General features: G+C 40.7%; 1 protein-coding gene across 1 annotated transcript in view; it reads right to left on the bottom strand.

The window, feature by feature from the left end:
* Positions 1–13,346, bottom strand: part of LOC126268026 (juvenile hormone esterase-like) — a 530,118-nt gene that overhangs the window by 328,342 nt on the left and 188,430 nt on the right. The gene's annotated exons all lie outside the window — the stretch shown is intronic.

The following is a 13,346-nucleotide window of genomic DNA, read 5'->3' as shown; positions in this document are numbered from 1 at the left end:
TCGAGTGTGGCAGAAGCAGGAATAAAATATCTCTTCTGAAAGTGACTTTTTTTTTTTCAAACTGAACTACAGTACTTCGGTCACGTGATAAACAATCAGAGAGTGCACCTTCTCCAATCTCGTTTGCTTGTAATCCGTGACCTGTCTGTTCCTCGCATTGTGTCTCAACTACAGTCAGTACTAGGCAAGATGACATGTTACATTCGGTTCATACCAAATGCTGTTGAGGTCGCGGCTCGATTGCATCGCTTAAGTCGGAAAAATTTACGTTTTGTGTGGACCAAAGACTGCCAAGACGCATTTCAGGAACTGAAAAATGCTTTCCTTAGTGACAAATGTGTAGTGGATTTTGAGCTTGCTAAGCCAGTGGTTTTCCAAGTCGACGCTTCTTCCTACAGTCGGCGCTGTGATTTCGGACGGAGTTGGTGCACAAGACAGTCCTATTGCTTTTGACTCAGAGTTGCTAACTCAGACTCACTGCAATTATTCTCAAATAGAAAAAGAGGGTCTCGCTGTTGTGTATGGTGTGACCAAATTCCATCAACATTCGTATACTCGCAAGTTCTTTTTAGTGACAGATCACAAGCCGGTTCCTAAACGCAATGCTCAAAAATTGCAATGTTGTGCTTTGTGGCTTTTGCAGAATCAGTATGAAATTGTGTCCAGACCCATAGCAAAGCATGGCAATGCCGACGCCCTACCTCGCCTTCCGTTTGGCCCAGAATTGCTGGAGTCTTTTCCCTCGCACTACAGGAAGATTGCACAGGCCATGGAAGCAGGCCCATATCTCGAGATTTTGGCCTCGTTTATTGAACAGTACCCAGAACTCAGCTGTGCGCCGATATTTTACACGTCGACATAGCGTTTCAGTTCAGCAGGGTGATTCCATTAAAAATGGCAGTGGACAGTCGCGTGTACACATTTCCAAAGTTTTACAAAAGGATGTGTTGCTCTTGCCCCACCAAGGACTGTTCGCACTAAACAGTTAGCGCGCCGGCACTGTACTTGGCAGACCATGAACCTCCACAGTAAACAGATGACGTGAGTGTGGCAAAGGCGTGAAAACCAATCCGCTCCGCCCCACACATTCGCAGCTTGGCCTACGACCCAATCGCCATGGCAACGAGTGCACATAGACTTTTCAGGATCTTTTTGGAACACTTGCTGGCTCATAGTGGTATGCTCTTATAGCAAGTTCCTATTTGCGGTGCCTGTGGCTTCAGCCACGTCACTTAGCAGTGTACAGTCCTCCCTATTTTGCACAAAACGTTTGCCAGAAGTACTTGTCAGACATTAGACCACAGTTCACTTCACGTGATTTGAACAGTTTTGTGAACTAAATGGTATTCGTTATCTAAGAAGGAACATATTGGCTCTTTTATGTACTTTGATCGCAGGTTCCGACGGTTTGCAGCGCCGCCGCCAGAACCAAATTCATGTGCCATTTTCCCCGCGATTCTGCTGCGTTTTTTTCACCAGATTCACGGCCTCTCAGGACCACGCGGCCTTCACAGGCGCCTGTTGCTGCCTCCACGGCACCCAGTAGGAGCGGATGGACGGTGCACCCTCGTCTCCGCCGTCCCCGCTCGCCGACCCGATGGAGGTGGGCCCATCGTAGCTGTTTCCGTCGCAGTCATCGCCCTTGGCCACGCCCTTATTAATGGATCTGTGCTCAGGCAGCAGTTTTCTGGAAAATGTTCCAGTTGCCTGTCAACCAGATGGTGGGGTAGGGTCAGGAGTACACGATCCTTCAGTCACGGCTCCCAGCTCACCTTTACATCCAGCATCCTGCCCCCACCCCCACCCCCACCCCCACCATTTTCATTCGCATCCTCCCTACACTACAATGGTGTAGCATTTCAGGGGGGAGGAATGTGCTGGAGTAAGCTGTTGCTGGCACATTGGTCGGCAAAGATAAAGTGCGAAAATAGATTAATAGGCACTGGGTCAAGCACACCTATCACGAGAGAAGCCAGAGACACACCCCGCCAGTGCCCTTTTGACAGCGTGTATTTAGGTCGTCGCCAATGACTGGAGGCACTCACTCATTTATCATCCAGGTTGGCATGTGTCAGTTTACTAGGAGAGTGGGTTTAGTTCAGCACAGTCGACGACAGTATACACCGATCAGATTAGTGACTATAGTAGGACTAGATTTATCGACATTACATCAGTCTGCAAGAGGTCTATTACAGATGAGCTTTTACCACAAAACATGGACTCTATTCAGTTTAAGTAACAGCTTTCCGTTCATGTAAATAAAGAACCGTATTAATCCGTGTGTCCATTTGTGATATAGAAAAAGGACACTGGCCACCCATAACATCCTCACGCTTGTTTTCTTGTGGTACATGAATCTAGATGATTTACTGCTATGGTTTAGCAGATAGTTAATCTGAGAGCCTGTAACCTGTACATTGAAAGATTTCCAGCATGCAGATTACAGTGTCTTGGGGAAACCGACCCCATAGCACCCAACAAAAGTACAGTGGAAGGCCTCATTCAATTCACATATGTGAAATGAGTAGTGTGTTCTAGGTGCAGTGGACTACAATCCTGGAACCAGTGTGCAATGAAGGTATTAGTCATCCTCTGGGTGGTACCTCCTGAGCAGCTGTTGCATCCGTCCTATGTTCAGCGCGTCCAGATGCTTAGGGCACAAGACCATCCTGCCAGAGTGCAGTTCTGTCCATGGTTCTTGCAGCAGTGTGGTGCAGATCCACAGTTTGCTTAAAAGATTTTGTTTACTAATGAGGCAGAGTTTACATGATGTGGCATTGTCAGTTTCCATAATCAGCATGTGTGGGCTGATAGAAAGAAGCAAGACATCAGGATTGATTCTCAGTTTGTGGATAAGCATTCTTGGCGGTAGACTAATGGGGCCATATATCCTACCACAAACATTTACCAGTGTTTGTTATCACCGCTTTCTGAAGGATGTACTGCTTGACTTGATGGAGGATTAGCAATGTCAGGACAAACTACAGATGTCGTTCATGCATGATGGTGCACCAGCACATTTTCTCTGCATCGTATGTCAGCCTAGTTGATTAGCTAGGAAGTCCCATACCTTGGTCTGCTCGTTCCCTGGACCTTAATAAACTAGACTTCTGGTTATGGGGATACATACAGTACTTGGTTTATGCTACTCCAATAAGCGATATGGAGATACTACAAAATAGTGTCTTCCATGCATGTTAGCATATTCAGAACCAACCACAGCAATTTCACAGAGTACGTGCATGAGTCCTTACACCGAAGGGCAGAAGCATGCATTGAGATGATTGGACATCATGTTGAGCACCTCCTCTGAACAAGTGAACATGTCACAGTTTGCCTTGTAGATCCCATGGTTTCAACATTTTTTTGTTTTGATGCATTCAGTCATTCCCTGAAATACTGGATACTTTTTTTTAACACCCTGTATATCTGCAAAATATAATATTAACAGATTGTCAGTATGACCAATAGTTTGACAAACACAAGGTGTAAATGGGTGTATGTGCAGATGTTTTCTATGTCGTACCTTAATATACATAAAACGGTGTGTTATTTACTCTTTCTCTGCGTCAAACAGTCTTTACACGAACATGTGACATAATTTACAATTGATGTTTTCTGCATAGCCATAACTGCACCACTGAGTAGATTATGCCTGTCAGTATAAACTGTTTTTCACCCACATGTTCAGCCTTAAACACGACCTGTTGCCCAGGTGAAAATAAGCATTAATTGCTTGTTCTTGCCACACATTGTTGGAGTACTATTGAAGCTAAAAACATAGAACTAGTAATAGTTACAATTATTAGTCTGCAACTGAAGTAAATAGTGATTTAATGTTGTTCAGCACGCAGTCCTCACTCATACCCCTAACACTATAACCTACAAATAGAAATAGTTTTGTGAAAAAAAACCATACCGCCAAAAGAAAATCTTATAAAAAAAAGCTCATTATGACGATGCGTCATTTGGAAATTACGTGTGCCAACACTTCCGACAATATTAATTAAAAATAAAATATTATTCGCCTTATCTTCCCAAAATAGTGAAGTCTTGGGAAGTAGGGCCTACTAATAGTTATGCTTTATCCTCTTTATCGAGCGAATGGAATTTCTAGTGGGCCTTGAAACCCTCTTAAGCACAACTTTTAATAATATTTTTGAACTCTCGTTTACCTCTTCTGATTATAAAGAACTTTACAAGCTCCTATAGTGTTCAAACACTGCAGTGCCATATTATGTTGCAAAGAGATAGTTATGAGAATACTCAAAGTGTGCATGTCGACAATCAACTGAGGCGGCCACACCGTCCAAAGAACAGGATGAACTCGCCCTGTGCTCTTGAGTGTATTCTGCACTCCGATGCGTAACTGTCAAACTACGATGTGACTCCAAGTTTCACTGTACTGTACATCATGGCGATGTAAGTAGCCTGTTTATGTGTTTGTATGTTGGCAGTGCTATTGGCATGTTGGCAGTGCTATGTAGCGCTCTGCATTAATAACTCTGACAGCGCTGTGTGCACTCTGTAAGACTCTGTGACTGGTCGGACTAGCAGTTGGTGGTGACACGGGGGGGGGGGGGGGGGGGAGCTATATGGGCGAAGAGGCAACAAGCCACGTAGTTCCATTCTAGATCACTGGAGGCGCTAGGGGTCAAACGAAGCTGGAATTGACCAATGAGAGCTGTCTAACCTCCAATGGTGGTTGTTTTGAAATATTCTATCGTCTTGCTCTGCACTGAATTCTGTGGTCCTCGGTTACAGTCGTCTTTGTATTTGTTTCATATTTACATACTAGTCATCTTCATCAGACTATTCAATACAACAGATTGACGTTGAAATACTCCTGCAAGTTCCCCGGCTATTCAGCTGGCTATTACGTGGGTTCAGTGGAGGAAATTTGCAACAAGCATTTGTACAGGTTACCAAAACAACCTCAAGAGTTGCTTCTAAAGTGGAAGAGTGTTTGTAAACTGTCTCCAGATATGAACTGTGCTTCTTATTTTGTTTGTGAATATCATTTTTTTGAAGAAGATTTTATGAATAAAAGTAGACATATGCTAAACAGGGGTGTGTTTCCAAAACATGTGACAGGTGTTCCTTGGGAAATTGCCAAAATCGGTAGTGAATCAGGTGACACTGTTGTTAATAGAGAATTGGGCCTACCAAGCACTAGTGGTGCTATGGCAACTGTTCATTTTACAGCTGGTAATACCAGTACTGAAACTGGTGTTAATGAACTACAAAGCCTTAGTTGTGCTGTGGCAAGTAGTTCTCATGTAGGTGTTTGTGCCAGAAGTGGATCAGGTGAAACTGGTGTTAATCGTGAATTAGACTTACCAAGCACTAGTGGTACCATGGAAAATCTTTATTATACAGGTGCCAATACCATAGGGGAAACTGGTGTTAGAGAATTACCTAGTTCTAGTTGTGCTGAGCAGAGTAATTCATTGAGTGATGCACCTCTTAAATTTTTTATCTCCCCTCAAAATGAATCTGCAGATAGTGAGTACACATTCTTAACTGAAACATTTTGTAATGAGGGAAGTGGGATTTTAGGTACAGGGGTTTCAAAAGCAGACTTAACTCCAACAAAATCAAAAATGTACAAGATTCATAGGAATACTCTAATAAGGCTATCAGAACTGAAAGCAAAGCTACATCATGAAAAATCAGAACTGAAAGCACTTAAAGATTTATATGACAGCAATACTTTCTCTGTCATAAAATCTAATTCAAATTCTGTTGCCAAAGATTTCATAAACAGCCAATTACGAAATGCTCATCAATCAGTATGCTCATCAAAGTATTTGCTTTATCCTTATACAAACGAAGTCCCCACCTATGCAAATATTTGTCCGTTCACTTTTATCTTCCTTCTGTGAGGTATCTGAAATGTCTATTGTCTTCTATACCTTTTGAACCATGATTGAATACTTCGGTCATGAATGTAATGAAAGTAGAAGTTGAAGTAATGAACAACAGTGACAAATATTGTGCTTTGTTGTTTGATGAAATGTATTTAGAAAGAGGGTTGTATTATAATGCAAACAAACAAGAAATTTCAGGGTTTCAAGTTTTACGGAGATCAAATGTTCATGCAAATCATGCATTAGTTTTCAGGTTAGAGGCATACATAAAAGCTGGAAGTAGGTTGTTACTTATTGTTTCACTCACAACTCAGTTTCAAGTATCACTTTAAAAAGTCTTATTACGTATGTCATAAGGCAATTGCAACAAATAGGGCTAAAGGTAGTTTGTACAGTTTGTGACCAGGGTGCAACCAACCAGAGAGCACTGAAGGAATTCTGCTGTGAGAAATCTGTTGAGTCCAGTCCATTTCATTTCATAGTCAGAGATGAACCTATTGCAGTCATTTATGATGTCCCACATCTATTAAAAATGCTAGAAATGCTCTGCTAGGAAATAAAATACAGTTTGGGTTTAAAAAAGAGGCCAGTTTTGAATATATTCACAGAGCTTTTCTTCTGGATCAGAAGAAGATGTTTAAGACATTGCCAGAACTACACAGGAATAATTTTGAATTAAAGGATTCTTTTACTAAAATGAAAGTCAAGGTAGCAGCAGCCCAGCTTAGTCATATAGTTGCTGCAGCTATTGAAACTTATGTGGCATTTAATATCTTACCTGCTGAGACAATATCTACATCTACATCCATACTCCGCAAGCCACCTGACGGTGTGTGGCGGAGGGTACCCTGAATACCTCTATCGGTTCTCCCTTCTATTCCAGTCTCGTATTGTACGTGGAAAGAAGGATTGTCGGTATGTTTCTGTGTGGGCTCGAATCTCTCTGATTTTATCCTCATGGTCTCTTCGCGAGATATACATAGAAGGGAGCAATATACTGGTTGACTCTTCAGTGAAGGTATGTTCTCGAAACTTTAACAACAGCCCGTACGAAGCTACTGAGCGTCTCTCCTGCAGAGTCTTCCACTGGAGTTTATCTATCATCTCCGTAACGCTTTCGCGATTACTAAATGATCCTATAACGAAGCATGCTGCTCTCCGTTGGATCTTCTCTATCTCTTCTATCAATCCTATCTGGTGCGGAACCCACACTGCTGAGCAGTATTCAAGCAGTGGGCGAACAAGCGTACTGTAACCTACTTCCTTTGTTGTCGGATTGCATTTCCTTAGGATTCTTCCGATGACTCTCAGTCTGGCACCTGCTTTACCGACGATCTACTTTATATGACCATTCCATTTTAAATCACTCCTAATATTCACTGCAGAATTTGTTGAAAAGATGGATTGTTTATTTGATTCACTGAACAGTTCCTATTGTTATCCACAATATGGCAAGTATTATAAATGTTATCTCTCTGCAGAGTCCCCACATATTGAAATGTGGTAAAGTCTGTTAAAGGAAATGGAAAATTGGAAAGTGTTGGTGCTAGGCATAGGGAGAGGTAAGACAAATATGTTCAGCTTCATAAGTGGGTGGCAAACTACAATAAGATCACTGATGTTCATTTGGAACAGATTAAAACAATGGCTTTAATTTTTTAAGCATGAGGGCTTTCAATCAAGACCCAGTGGAGAATGTATTTTGTTGTGTGAGGTAGCATGGTGTTGCAAACACCAAGCCAACTTGCTTTCAGTTCAAAGCAGCATTGAAAACAGTTATAGTCAATAACATGTCCTTGCCTAGAAAGTCACTAGGTAATTGTGAGGATGACAGATGCATGCCATTTAGCAATTTAAGGCAATTTTTGGAAGCTAGTGATGATAACTTTCTTGACTCCACAACAGACCATTCTATGGATCAAAGTGCTTTATATTGTGCCCTTGCTGGTAGTGGTGGGGCTGATGTAAGAAATGCCAGACAAGCACTAGCATATGTAGCTGGTTACATTCTACGAAAGATGGGTGTAACACCTGAAACCAACTGTAGTGACTGTAAAACAACTCTGTTCTCACCAACACCCACAGAGCATCATTTATTTACAAGTTTCAAAGAATATGATGCTTTAAACCCAAAATTATTGTATGCTAGTGACAGCTTAATGTCCTTTGTAGCAAATGTTCATAGTCAGTTGTATGCATTCTTAGATAAATGTGGACAACAGGAACAGTTGGAAAATACATTCTATTCACTGTTTAAGTTTCTAGAGGAAATAACATTTTGCAAGGCCCATTTTTCCGAACAGTATATTTTAAGACAATGTGTACCTCTACTGATTTACAAGTATGTGAAAGATTGGAAACACACCACCAGTAATAAAAGACTTGATATTGTTAAAGACAAATTCAGTAAATGGTTTAAAGCTTTATAACAGTTAAAATAAAATTTTTCTTGTATGCTTGAGAAATAAAAAGTAAGTTTTGTTTTCATTTCACCGTTTTTATCCACCTTTCCTGCTTTTGGTACTTGGTATTGATGTTTTCTTTTTTGTGTTGAAGCATTTACAATAGTAAGATGTAGGAACCTTTTTAAGAAATCAATGGTCAGTAGTGCAAGTTTGCTGGGCAGTTGCTCAGAACTTACAGTCCTGAAACATATTTGTAACAAATTTTAGAATTCTTCATTAATTAATATTGTGATAAATATTTCGTAATTGAACCTCTTTAACTGCTGCTTATTCTCTTAGTAACAGGCTTTTTTCTCCATTGATCCAGCAGCTTGTATGACGTAAAAATTATGAAATTATTCAGGAATATTTGTAGTCCAGTTTAGCTGCTACAATGTTATTTTTCTTTTGCTTAAATTATTTACACTACAAGCTTGTTTCAACTTACTCTCACATACAAGTGTTGCATTTGGTTCTTATGAGCCATAAAACATGCTGGAGCTTTTACATGTTGATAGATAACAATATAAGCATGTCAATTTAAAAGACTATTTTTGACGTTTGCGCCTGACAGCCGCTGCTCCTATCATGTTTTCTTGTCTGTCAGACGCAAACGTCAAAAATAGACTGAAAATATTACTGAATATGTACAGTGTGCTATAGCTGTATTTCAATTATTTTATTATGATTCCAGCCAAAATAATTACATAGCACACCCAGAAAAATAAGGTAATAGAATTAAAAGAAAAAGAAAAACCTACAACGTAAGTAAACTGGGGGGGGGGGGGGATGCAACCCCCAATGTTTTCATATTTTAGTTCATCTCCATACCACTTGAGGCGCTGCCGTCGGTCTGTTTTTCCCACTTTTAACAGGGGAGTTGCGTTTGTCTTCTTTCTTGTTGTGTGGGTGATGAACAACCAGCACTGATGGAAGTTGGTTGTGAGTAGTCAGCAGTGATGGAGGTTAGAGGTTAATAATTAGCAGTGTTGGAGGTGTGCAGTATTAGCACGTGTATCCATCATGGGGATTTATTCCTGATGATTATATAATTTTTTGAACTGGTTGTCACTTGATTAAGGTAAAATCTGGCAAATACATTGTTTGCTCTGCAACAAAATGTTTCCTTTGCTAACCACTTGCCTATAAGTAGTTAGAGCCTTCAGTAGTCAGAATCTCTTATGTAGCTGGGAGTATTGGCGCTTGTATCGCTGCAGTTTGTGTCATGAAGATTTTCTGTGATGTAAGTGACTTATTATACGCATGGGTTATTGTTAGGATTTCTTCTAATTCAGGGCCATTCTTTAGAGTTAATTTTAAAGCACACAGATCTCGTTACTGTTGAATATTGTGAGTAATTAATGAATAGGAAAAGTCTGAGTTCTGTTTGTCAGGGCAAATTCTGTAGCTCAGTGTTGGAATTATAAAGACTAACAAAGTGACAGTATGCCAATTTCACTCAGCACTTTCAGTATTAAATTAAGAAGTTTCACCATTTCAGTTATTTCAGTTGAAGTGAAAATTTTTGTAAAGAAGTTTCAGCAACTACACAAAATACAGATAAGTGTGATACAACCTTTCAAAAACTGTATCATTGAACATTTCCATATCACGTTATGTTGGTGGCGTGTACATTGAGGGAGATTGAGCATGGTGAGGAAACTGCTAACAAGCAAATCTGGTGGATTAATAATTATTTACCCAATGGGGACACTCTGACAATTAAAGCATTATATAAAAGAGATTGGCCACTCGTACCTCCTAATGTACCCACTTTTTTCAGCAATATTACATGTCACCGATGAAGTATATTTTATATAAATTTGATCAAAATCCTATTCAATTAACGATACAAGACAATTACACATACTAGCAGTGCAACATGTGCTAGAATACATACAACCCACCAATCGTATGATATACAGGGCGGTCAGAAACAGTCTGAAAAACTTATAAGAGTAGGTTGTAGTGAGAAATAATTGTTAAGAAAAATATTCGATCCGCTGCGCCGCTTCCGATTTCTCGTTGAAGTTAGCCAAACACGTAGTTGCGCGCGCACATTCAAGCACTCGCATGCGCTAAAACGCGGTAATGCACAGGTGCCTGTGGGCCCGTGAGTTATCTTTGTGGCAATGGACTTTATCAGTTAGAATGTGCCTGTTTTGTAGGTGTTAAACTTCAGCTAGGATTGTGCAAGCTACGTTTACATCTACATAGATACTCCGCAAACCACCGCACGGTGCGTGGCGGAGGTTACCCTGTACCATTAGCAGTCACTTTTGTTTTCCTATTCCACTCGCAAATAGAGAGAGTGTAAAACTGCTATCTATATGTCTCCATATGAGCCCTAATTTCTCGTATCTTAGCTTCGTGATTCTTACACACAGTGTACGTTGGTGGCAGCAGAATCGTTCGGGAGTATAGTATATCGTCGACGTACTGCTGTGCTGTGAGGGTGTCGCGGATGACAACCAAAGGGGTCCTGCTGTGAAAGTAAATGGCATCTAGACCATCCGACTGTACGATGGACGACCGCCAGGTTGGTATCCCACTGCTGTCCAGAGCGTCACCAGACACGTCTTCACTGGTCAATGGGGCTCCGTTCAAAGTGGGACTCATCACTGAAGAAAATTCTATTTCAGTGAATGAGATACCACCCCAGTGATGGTCTGGGGTGCCATGTTATTTCAGAGCAGGACCCCTTTGGTTGTCATCCGCGACCCCCATACAGCACAGCAGTGCGTCGACGATGTTCTACCCTCCGTTTCGTTGCCGTTCATGGTAAGGCACCCTGGGCTTACACTACAGTGAAATAATGGTCACCTGCACCGGCGAGAGTTTCTATTGCTCGTCTTCGTGCCCGTGAAACTTGGCCAGCAAGGCCGTCGGATCTCTCCCCAATTGGCAATATTTGGGGCATTACGGTCAGGTCAGCTTGGTATTTTGACGATATAACGTGGCAATTGACAGAACTTTGCATGATATCCGTCAGGAGAACATCCAACAACTCTTATCAAGCAATAGCAAGCCGAATAACTGCTTGTAAAAGAGGAGGAGGTGGACCAAAGCGTAATTGACTTTTCCAATTTGTGAAGCTCTTTTTTTTTTTGAAAGAATCATCCATTTTTTTCTGAAAGTCTAATCGTTTGTTTGTACATATACATCACATTTACCGGTTTCCGTCCCCATTCGGATAATTCCTTTGTGGTGCGACGGATTTTTATTTTTTTATTTTCTTACAGCGTATTTTCGAGCCAGATTTATTTTTGTCATAGCCTCTACATGGTCGCAACAGAACTGTCACACAGTTCTCGTCGGCTACTTGTTCTTTATAGTTCTATATAGTTTATGAAAACAATTTTGCCTTCTTTCTAGAGATTCCCGTTCATCAAAAATTTTCGGTACGCTTTTTTAAGCCATATACCAGCCTGTTAAGATCCCAGCAGCGTGCTTCTTAATTCATTTGATGTCTGATTCCAAATGCTGAAGTAATAAGCTAGATTTTATCACAGTAGCATTTTGTATGCGATTTCATTTACAGATAAACTGTGTTTTTCCAGAAATCTTTCAACACACTTAACTGTTGCACACACCTTACCAAACCCAGATTTTGTGTGTTTGTTCCGTTTCATATTGTTTGTTAGTATAACCCTTAAATCAAATGTTTTAAAAAAATGTGTTGTCCTCCTTATGTTGCACACTAATACTCTAATCGATTAGTGTGGTTCCTTTTTCGTTGTTATAACAGAAGCATATGTTTCCTCATGTTTCAAGAGGGCTGGCATTCATCACAAAAAATGGTTCAAATGGCTCTGAGCACTTTGGGACTTAACATCTGAGGTCATCAGTCCCCTAGAACCTAGAACTATTTAAACCTAACTAATCTAAGTATATCACACACATCTATGCCCGAGGGAGGATTCGAACCTGCGAGCGTAGAGGTCTCGCAGTTCCAGACTGAAGCGCCTTGAACCGTTCGGTCACCATCGGCCGGCCATTCATCACAGCAAGCCTATATATTCTCCAAGTTTTCCTGCATTCCCTTATGATCGTGCAACAACAGGACCTCCCTCTAGACTGCCTGATTGTGATGACAGATCGTTTAAGCATATTGAGAAGTTTAGAGGTCTAATTAGTTTCCCTTGGGATTATCGTTATTGTTGAACATTCCCGGACCCGCATATCGAGGAGTTTAGAGGCCCTATTACGTTACCTTGGGACTTTCGTTACTGTTGAACATTCACCGTCCAGTATAACGTAATGAACTCTAAAAATAAAATAAATAAAGAGAAAAAGCTTTGAGCCGTTATCACATCTGCTAAGACACTCCGTATTATCGTCCAACTCCTACTACATGGCAAATACAGTGTTAACCGATCGCGCGCAAAGAATCATCTCTTGTTTTGCTGAGTTCTCCACAACTTTGTTACAGTTTCACAAGTTGGCCATAGTTTTTAATAGAGATGGAACTTAATCTATATATATATATATATATATATATATATATATATATATATATATATATATATATATATATAGCGTCACATGGAATGAGATCAATATATATCAGCGCCAGATGTTAAGAGCTAGTTCTTTTCTCCCCATGTGACCAATCTATCTTTGAGGAAGGGACTGTTTAAAAAATGATCAGACAGCAAAGTGTCATTGGGACGGAGCCTCATCCTTTTGAGGAAGGAAGTCTTACGGATCTTTGGTAGATTGAGGAGAAGGGATGGTTCAGAAAGTTTATATACGTTATTCAAGCTAACAATTTCCTCCCCAAAAAATAAGGCACAAACACTAGCTTTACTGATTCATCCCACAAAAGTTATTAGCTGTAAGACTTGTACACCATACGGTATCTCAAAGACGCAACACAGCTGGTTGACGTATTCTAGTTATCTTCTAGTTCTGTTGTATGAATGTGTGGTGTCTGTTCTTTTGGACATGATGTAGCTGACAGCAGTGATACCCTCTCTTCCCTTTACTTTCTTCCCCTCTCCACCTTCAATTTACCTATAATGTATCACAG

This window comes from Schistocerca gregaria, chromosome 4 (assembly GCF_023897955.1).
Source record: "Schistocerca gregaria isolate iqSchGreg1 chromosome 4, iqSchGreg1.2, whole genome shotgun sequence".
Lineage (NCBI taxonomy): Eukaryota > Metazoa > Arthropoda > Insecta > Orthoptera > Acrididae > Schistocerca > Schistocerca gregaria.
This window is presented reverse-complemented; position numbering and strand designations above follow the sequence as displayed.